The following is an 8905-nucleotide window of genomic DNA, read 5'->3' as shown; positions in this document are numbered from 1 at the left end:
ACCATGGCTTACATATGATACATGACATACATTTGCAAAGATTTCACAACCATACAATAATGATGGCATAACATGTTGTTACGAATTTTCTTACCTTAAAATTCTAATACAGCCCAATCCTAAATAAAATTTCCGAACGAGTTTTTCCCCTTTCCGTAATAATACTATCCTAAATAAAAATGTTTTTGCGGAATATCCCACTTTCCGCTTTCTTCCTATCCTAAACATTTCGAACACGAAAAGTAGGTATTTTGAACATGAAATAATTGCGGAAACTCTTCACATTCCGTTAGAAATTTTTCATCTGTATTTTGAAAGGGAATTTGCAGCAAAAATGTGAGTATTTTAATAAAATGAGAGAAAAATACAAAATTTGTTTGTTTAAGGACGAAATCAACAAATAAAACGCAAATGGGAATGCTGGTGAATATGATGGAAGGTAATCCTGCTATTGCGCGGGGATTTTTTAAGGGAAGTAAGGAGGAGGCCGCAAGATTTTGGGAAAAAGTGAATGTGGAGCTGAATGCGGGAGGTCCCCCAATTAAAACCATTGTGGAATGGAAAAAGGTAATATAACTTGAAGATTTATAAGTTCTTAGTGGCAATGATTCATTAGTTGCCAATGTTTCAAATAGTTAATCAGTGTATGCATGCAAAATTGGGAGAATAAATTATAAATGCTTCAACTATACATTGTTTAATTGTTGAAACCTTTGGGCAGACCAGAAGAAATATGTTCGCCAAAAAGTGGCGAATAATATAAAAATACAAAATGGTACTGGGGGCGGCCCAAATATGGAGAAGGTACTATCCCCCCTTGAAGAAGCAATTTTCAAATTGATTGGCATTAAGCAGTCAGTAGAGGGGCTGGCGGTTAAGAAGTTTGGAATTCAGGAGAACTTGGATATGTCCTGTGAAGAAAACTGCCCAGAAGTGGAGTCACTAAATCTGACCCAAACTGGCACATTGGATGGATTTATGGACATCAGCGGAGTAAGTCCTATATTTTCACCAGTTGTCTCTGTAGATTCGTTGGCGTTTACAAATGAAGACCCCTCTGCAGATAAAAGCGAAGTGGCATCATCAAGTAAAAAAGCATATTCTAGCCAAAAGGCTTCGAAAAAAGAAAGTTCGTTATATGCACTAGAAGAGGAAATAAAAATACAAAGGGAGATCAGCGCTAATATAAAGACTGCGGTTACAAACCAGGACGAGCAACGTGAAAACTTAAAAAAAATATACCAGAGGTTAATATTAATTTTACAAAAATTTATAAGTAATTAAACATTTTCCTTCATGCAGGCTATATTAGATAAATTATATGAGCTAAAGAAGACGCATTTGAAGGCAATCGAGACTATTAAAAAGGAGAAACTGTGGGAAATCAAAATTGCTAACGCTATCAAAAGAGAAAAGCTGGAGGAAAATAAAAGGTATAACTATGTAATGGAACAAATGAGAAGGAAAGAGATTGAACACAAATTAGAAAAAAATAAAAGACTGCTTGGAATACAAGAACTGGAAACATGCAAGCGCCAAAATAATTAATTAATTTAATAATTAGACTTATAAGCTAAGATTTTATGTAACTGAATTACCTGTGTTTTGTTTTTTATTTAATGTAATTTTTTATTTAACTGATTTTTTATTAGAACATAAGCATTTTACTTATAACTAAACTTACGAAAATTAAATGATCGAGCGTAGAAATAGCAAACATTTCGGTTCTTATATTTTAGTTATTGAGGGAATCACGGATATTATTTCTTATTGTTCTCGCAACCTCCATATTTTGTGTTGGTATGTTGGAGTGGACGTCGTGAGTTTCAGCAAGATTTAACTTCGCTTCGGCATCGGGTATATTCGGTCTGAAATGAATGCAGATGTTATGCAAGCAACAAGTAACATTTACAATTTGTGCTGCTTTCTCTGGAGCGTAGTGTAGTTCTCGTCCACCAAGAATGCACCTCCATCGGTTCTTTAAAACACCATTAGTTCTTTCAATTATGTTGCGACATTTTGAATGCATTTCGTTGAACTTAATTTCTGCTTGGTTCGGCGTCCGATAAGGAGTAATAAGCCATGGTTCTAACGGATATCCAGCATCACCTTCATAAATTATTGGAAATAGATTTTCTCGGTTAAGATACATTTTTATATATGTGAGTATATAAATTTATAAAATAAAATTTAATAAATAAACAATTTTTACCAATGTAAAATTTTACCTAACAACCAGAAAGTTCTTTGGTGGTTTGAAAATTGTGTCTCAAAATGTAAACGTAATTAGCTAACGTTCCAAATTAGCGAATCATGACTAGCACCCGGATGAGAAGCGTCGACGTAGCGTATTTTTAATTCATGGTCACATACCTATTATTATAAAGAATCATTAAATGTACTTCAGAAAGGATTTAATAACTTACCAGCATAACATTTAAGCTGTAATAACCCTTTCTGTTGTAGTATAGGTGACTATTTTCGGATGGCGCAATTATCTTAACGTGCGTTCCATCAACGCAACCGACAACTGATGGAATTTTATGCTTAATGTAAAAAGCAGTCGCAATTTTACTTTTTTCTTCGGCTGTCACTGGAAACTGTGTCCACCTTGGACATAGATATTGTTGAAATATAAAAAGGACGTCCGCAAGTGCTTTGCAGAAACTGGACTGCGCTGGTCCCACGTCGTGGTCTTTTCCCACACCCGTCTGGTAACCGCCTTCCGCAAAGAATCGCAAACATGCGCTTAACTTTACTACTGCAGTAACAGCAAACTGCTTCCTAGCTGGTTGTGTATGAGTCGTCACCACTTTTAGCAAGTACCTACTCAAACGCTGGTTTATTCAACCTGAAATACTTCTGAAATCTGTTTAAACAATTAAAAAAATTTGAATATTTAGTTATTTTAACACACTTTTCTTCACTCGATTACTTACAAAGATTGAGGCATCTCCAAGGGGTTCATTAAGTCCCGGAGTTTCCTCCTCGCCACTCGTGGCCCGTTTAATTGCTCCCTTTCCTCTTCATTTATTTCACTCTCTAACATATTTAATGCTAAGCTATTCATTTTTCAGTTTCCTATTTAAATGCAATTTATATTTCGCAAAAATAAACAATATTCACATTTTAAACGCATTGCAAAATTGACAACAATAAGCAAAACATCTGATCTCGAAAAACACAACTGAGAAGAAATCCTACTCGCCAAAAATCCCTTTCCCTAAGGGTTTAAAATTTGAGGAATTTTTCTTAGGGGAATTAAAAATGCGGAAAGAAGAAATTCCGCGAGAATATTTAGGATTGGGCTGATAATCTTTTATATTAATTCCTCTGAGTTCAATCACTAGATTGTCGTATAAAAGTCATAACTTAATGGCAGCACACTTGCTTTACTTTAATTCCAAAACTTTACTTTACATGTTACAAGTTCACCTTAAGACTGAATCACTCTATTACTTACTTACGGAGTAAAGTGTTGCATAGTTCAGAGCGCGTGAAGAATTACGTACAATTTACCTACGACTAAATTTACGTGACTATCCAAAGCTAATCTTCTGGAAATAACAAGCACTTGTGACTTCTTAAGGTTAAGAGTAAGTGCATTGTCGGATGTCCATTTGTTAATGCGTCACAAGTTTTTGTGGACTTCGAAAACATATACACTTATTTCATTGATTTTGCAAGATCGGTAAATTTGAACATCATCTGCACAAGTGAGAATGCATATCAGTAAAGACTGCTGGTAGGTGATTGATGTCCAAAGAAAAGAGAAAAGGACCAAGAATTTACCATTACGGATCTGCCCTATGCAATTCTAAAACAAATGATGTCATTGGAGATCTACAGACAGCTTGTGACCTAGTTTTCGAAAAGAGGCAATTACCTGTATAGACATAGAGGAAAGCCCAAAAAATTTGCGGAGTTTTGCCAATAAGATGCTGTGGTTAAATGAGTCGACCTCTGTGTGGTCATGTTTATAAAAAGGATTCATTAGAAAGAAAAGGATACTCTAGTGGATTCCCGCATCTAATTTTTGGTTTGATTATTGGCCCTTTGAGCCCGATAACTTAGTGATCCTTTGAGTTGGATACTCTCCGCAACATATACAAAACCTTTAATAGGTTAAGGATTTGGTTTCTCCCCGCATGGTTTTATTATATATATATATATTAGGCCGGGTCGTTTTGTGGGGAGGCAAAAAAATTGCCCATTGCTCTGTGAAAATCATATTCTAGGGCTCAAAATAAGAAACTTTGCCGAAGGAACCATACCTCTAAAACGAATTCTGATGTCCCCCAATTTGGGTCGAACTTTTAGTGTCTTTTGTGGGGTGGCAAAAAAATCGCATATTGCTCTATGAAAGTCATTTTCTAGGGATCAAAATAAGAAACTTTGCCGAAGGAACCATACTTCTAAAACGAATTCTGATGTCCCCCAATTTGGGTCGAACTTTTTAGTTTCTTTTCTCATGTAAAGGCCAAAAATGGTGATATTTTGAAATGATTGTATGGGGAACCCCCAGGGGAGTTCCAGGGGGTGTGCCACTGGCATGGGTGGATCGGCCGTCCAAAGTTAGTGGGGGTCGATCATACATTTGAACTCGATTGGAGCACTCTAAATGGGTCAAAGTGGGATTTTTCGTTCGACCCAAATTGGGGGACATCAGAATTCGTTTTAGGGGTAACTTCGGCAAAGTTTCTTATTTTGATCTCTAGAATACGATTTTCACAGAGCAATGAGCGATTTTTAAATCAACCCGCCCTAATATATATATATATAATAGTCACGTACACCCTTTCTGGGTGTTCAGTTTCAAGCCGACTCCGAACGGCAGATATATTTATGAGGCAGGAATACACTCGGAGGTTTGCCATTGCCTGCCGAGGGGCGACCGCTATTAGAAAAAACATTTTCTTAATTTTGGTGTTTCACCGAGATTCGAACCTACGTTCTCTCTGTGAATGGCAGTCACGCACCAACCCATTCGGTTACGGCGGCCGCCGACGGTAGCATTACTGTCTCACTAATTTCGTCGAAAACCAAGGTGACACGGTTTAAACCAACAACGTTTTCACGTCTTGAATTATGCCCCGCGCATCTTGCTACTAAACTGGTGCGAAGCGTGTTTCACTGCTGGTCTGATCTCCGTTACCCGCTTTTCACTTGGACTGACTCTATCACAACATTGGCACGGTTACAAGCTCACCCCAGCAGATGGGTGACATTTATAGCCAATCGCATCGCTGATATTCAGTTCTGAAGTTCTGCCTTCCGAATGTTGGAACAAAGTCTGTTCTGAACAGAATCCTTCAGAACAGCGCTTCAAGAGGTATGACCACCTCTGAATTATTACTTCATCAATTGTGGTGGGCTGGTCCTATTTTCTTGAGCAGCACTGAACAATTGTGGAAGCAGAAGATATCTAAAGAGCACACGACAGAGCTGGGCGTACGAAGTAGCATTCGTGCCCCTGTAACAAACTGTACTTATCACTGGCCGGTGATGACGAAACACTCATCATATTCTAAGCTGCGCCGAGTCTTCTACTACGTTTTACGTTTTTGGACCAAAATTCGTCTTAATAGGCAACTCAATGTTATAAATCGGTTTGGTACTCCGAGTTGCCAAGAGTTTTCTGAAGTTGAGCTTCGCCTAATCAGGTATACGCAACGGTTTTATTTTTCTAATGAAATTTCTCTTTGCAGCGCTAAAAGACCAATCCCGCTGCGTAGTAGTCTTAAGTCTTGTGTTGTACGTGTTGGAGGAAGAATAAAAAATGCTGAAGTCGCTCCTCAAATACACAAACTGACTTTACACGCTGGGCCCCGCATTATGCAAACTATCGATTCGCTGGATCTTTCCTCTACAAGTTCAGCTAAGGAGGGCGAGCTAAGGCTACCACAGGCTACATCAGCTCGTTCATCTGTACGTCCACTGGTGCGATGCATCTCGAATTTTTTGATGACCTGTCAACATCAGCGTTCCTAAGTGCGTTTAAAAGGTTGACAAATCGCAAAGGCTTTTGTAAGGTCATGACTTCAGGTAACGGTACAAATGTCGTTAGAGCCGAGCTGATACTAAACTTCGCTTTTTCCTTGCGGATTTGAATATCGAATGGCGCTTTAATCCACCGGTTGCACCCGATTGCATATGGGAGGCTACTGGGAGTCAAACGTGTAAAGTCTCATTTGAAACGCGTACTGGGAGAAGTTCTACTATCATACGAAGAGTTCAATACATTTTTGACTGAAATAGAAGATTGAGTAAACTCTCGCCCATTCAACTGTGACAACTCTGCAATTGCTGGTGACTTAAAAGGTCTGTCTCCAGGGCATTTCATCGCCGGTGAACCGCTTAAATCAATCCCGGAACCTGAGGGTCGAGGGTTCCCCGGAAATCTTCGCCAGCTGTGGCAATCAATTTTTAACATGAGACAACATTTCCGGCATCGTTGGAGAGACGAGTACCTCGTCAGCTTACAACGTCGCTCTAAGTGATTTCACTCTACACGCAACATTTAAGGAGGTGATGTGGTTGCGGTTTTCAACGTGTCTAATCTTCCGACGAAATGGACGTTGGCACGGGTTCCTAAATGCCTTTCTGGTAACGATGGACCCTTAAGAATAGTTACGTTGAAAATAGCGCATGGCGAATTGGTTCGGCTTATAGTCAAACTTTGCCTTTTGCCAACGAAAACAGATTTATTACATGAAGAAACTAATAACTTATCGTAAATGTTTTTCGAAGCTTTCTACTTCCATTTCCATTTCCATTTTCTTCTTATTCTTTTATTTTGAATTTCTCAAGATAGTTCAAGGGCGGCGGTATGTTGAGTCCAATTAAGTATTCGATTAAAATAAGTCTTTATAAAGAGTGGTTAAGTTTTAAAGGCCGGTGTTGATTTTAAATAAAATACAATATTTAAGAAATTATTGTCCTTTCTCTTTATTATAATATTATTGGTATGGCTCAATTACGTATAGAATAAAATATTGGCCAAATGGCCGTCGCGGTCTCGGCGGCAAACCTCCATTCGATGGTCCAAATTTTCGATGACGCTGGGGCATAATTGAGGTTCTATACCGTTAATGTGCCGAACTATCTCATCCTTTAGCTCTTGAATTATTGCTGGCTTATCGACGTACACCTTTTCTTTCAAATAACCCCAAAGAAAGAAGTCCAACGGTGTCAAATCACATGATCTTTTTTCGGCCAATTGACATCGTCGCGACGTGAGATTATTCGGCCATCAAATTTTTCGCGCAAAAGAGCCATGGTTTCGTTAGCTGTGTGACAAGTGGCCCCGTCCTGTTGAAACCACATATCGTCCACATCCATATCTTCCAATTCGGGTCATAAAAGTTATCATCTCACTATAGCGAACACTATTCACAGTAACTGCCTGACCGGCCTCATTTTGGAAAAAAAACGGCCCAATGATGCCGCCGGCCCATAAACCGCAGCAAACAGTCTCTCTTTGTGGGTGCATTGGTTTTTCAGCAATCAATTTGGATTATTATTAATTTTTCCGATTGTAGGCATATTTTGACGATTAAATTGACCGAAAAAATCACGAAGTGCGCGATACGCATTTTGATTTAAACGCCCGTTTTCATAATAAGCCTGAATAACCTTAACGCGTTGCTCGCAGGACTGTGTTATTATTTCTGGATTCTCTATTTTGGTTATATTTTAAGTTAAAACGAACTTATATATGTTTCCTTTAAAACGTGTAAATTTTTAAATACTTATATAACTGGAAATACTTGTCCCTACCCTATGATCATTTCTATTTATAGCCGTGACGGATGTTTATTGTATTCAATGTCACTTTCTCTTTTAAGGGACCACTTTGTATTATAAGAGCCCTACTTATTGTAAGACCCCTAAGTGGGAGAGAGCGCAGTATATACTCGCACGTTTTATGGTTTCGTGTACTGTGAGATATTGTGTTTAGTATAGTCTAGATTATTCGTTACTTTGAAATTGTATTTTCACAACGACGGACGTACGGTTTTAAGAGCTATGGCTGATTTCTGTTTTATATGTGATAAGTCACTTTCAGAAGGTGTTTCTGTGAATGTCGTACTTGGTTTGCAAACTTTAAGAACTGCAAGTATTGAAAAGAATGATGGACATATAAACTATTTAAATACTTTAAGTTCTGTAAATGTGCATTCCGAGTGTCGAAAAGTGGACACTAGCAAAAATGTTATTGCTGCATCGAAACGACGCACAGAAGAGGGTGAACCCTCAACGTCAAGTGCACCTCGTAAAAAAAGAAATTAACCGTTTGCTTTTAAAAATTTGTGCTTATTTTGTAGCCATGAGGCTAATGAAGCAGCAAAAAGGAAAAAAAAAATATAAGTATAGACGGACAATAAGTAATGTAAGTACTCTTGCATTCAAAGACAACGTAATTAAGAAAGCAGAAGAACGAAACGATTCCTTTGGAGAACTAATAAAGGAACGTATACTTTACGAGTATGATATGATCGCTGCTTAAGCAAAATATCATACTATTTGCTATACCAACTTTTTAACCCGTGTAACATCTGCAGATAAGAACCCTTGCTAAGATGATCAAGTCACTCAAGCAATGAAGGAGATTTTTAGTTACATATATAGAAAATAATGCAGATTCTCAAATTACTTTGAAATAGCTTAAAGATGTTCCTACAGAGTACATGCCCGACGATAAGACAATTATTAAAAAACTACAACAAAAGTATTTAACTGATATAATAATCACCAAAAAAATAGGATCATTTACAATTATATCCTTCCGTGATACACAGGTTAATGTATTATCAAAAGCTTGGTACGAAAATAAAAAAAGCACTCCTGCAGAAGAGTGTTTACGGATTGTAGAAGCTGCTGCGGCTATTATTAGGGAAGATAT

General features: G+C 37.8%; 1 pseudogene; it reads right to left on the bottom strand.

The window, feature by feature from the left end:
• Positions 1 to 1735: 1735 nt before the first annotated feature.
• LOC129250668 (putative nuclease HARBI1) lies at positions 1736 to 5951 on the bottom strand (annotated as a pseudogene).
• Positions 5952 to 8905: the final 2954 nt, after the last annotated feature.

Source organism: Anastrepha obliqua, chromosome 6 (genome assembly GCF_027943255.1).
Source record: "Anastrepha obliqua isolate idAnaObli1 chromosome 6, idAnaObli1_1.0, whole genome shotgun sequence".
Classification (NCBI taxonomy): domain Eukaryota; kingdom Metazoa; phylum Arthropoda; class Insecta; order Diptera; family Tephritidae; genus Anastrepha; species Anastrepha obliqua.
This window is presented reverse-complemented; position numbering and strand designations above follow the sequence as displayed.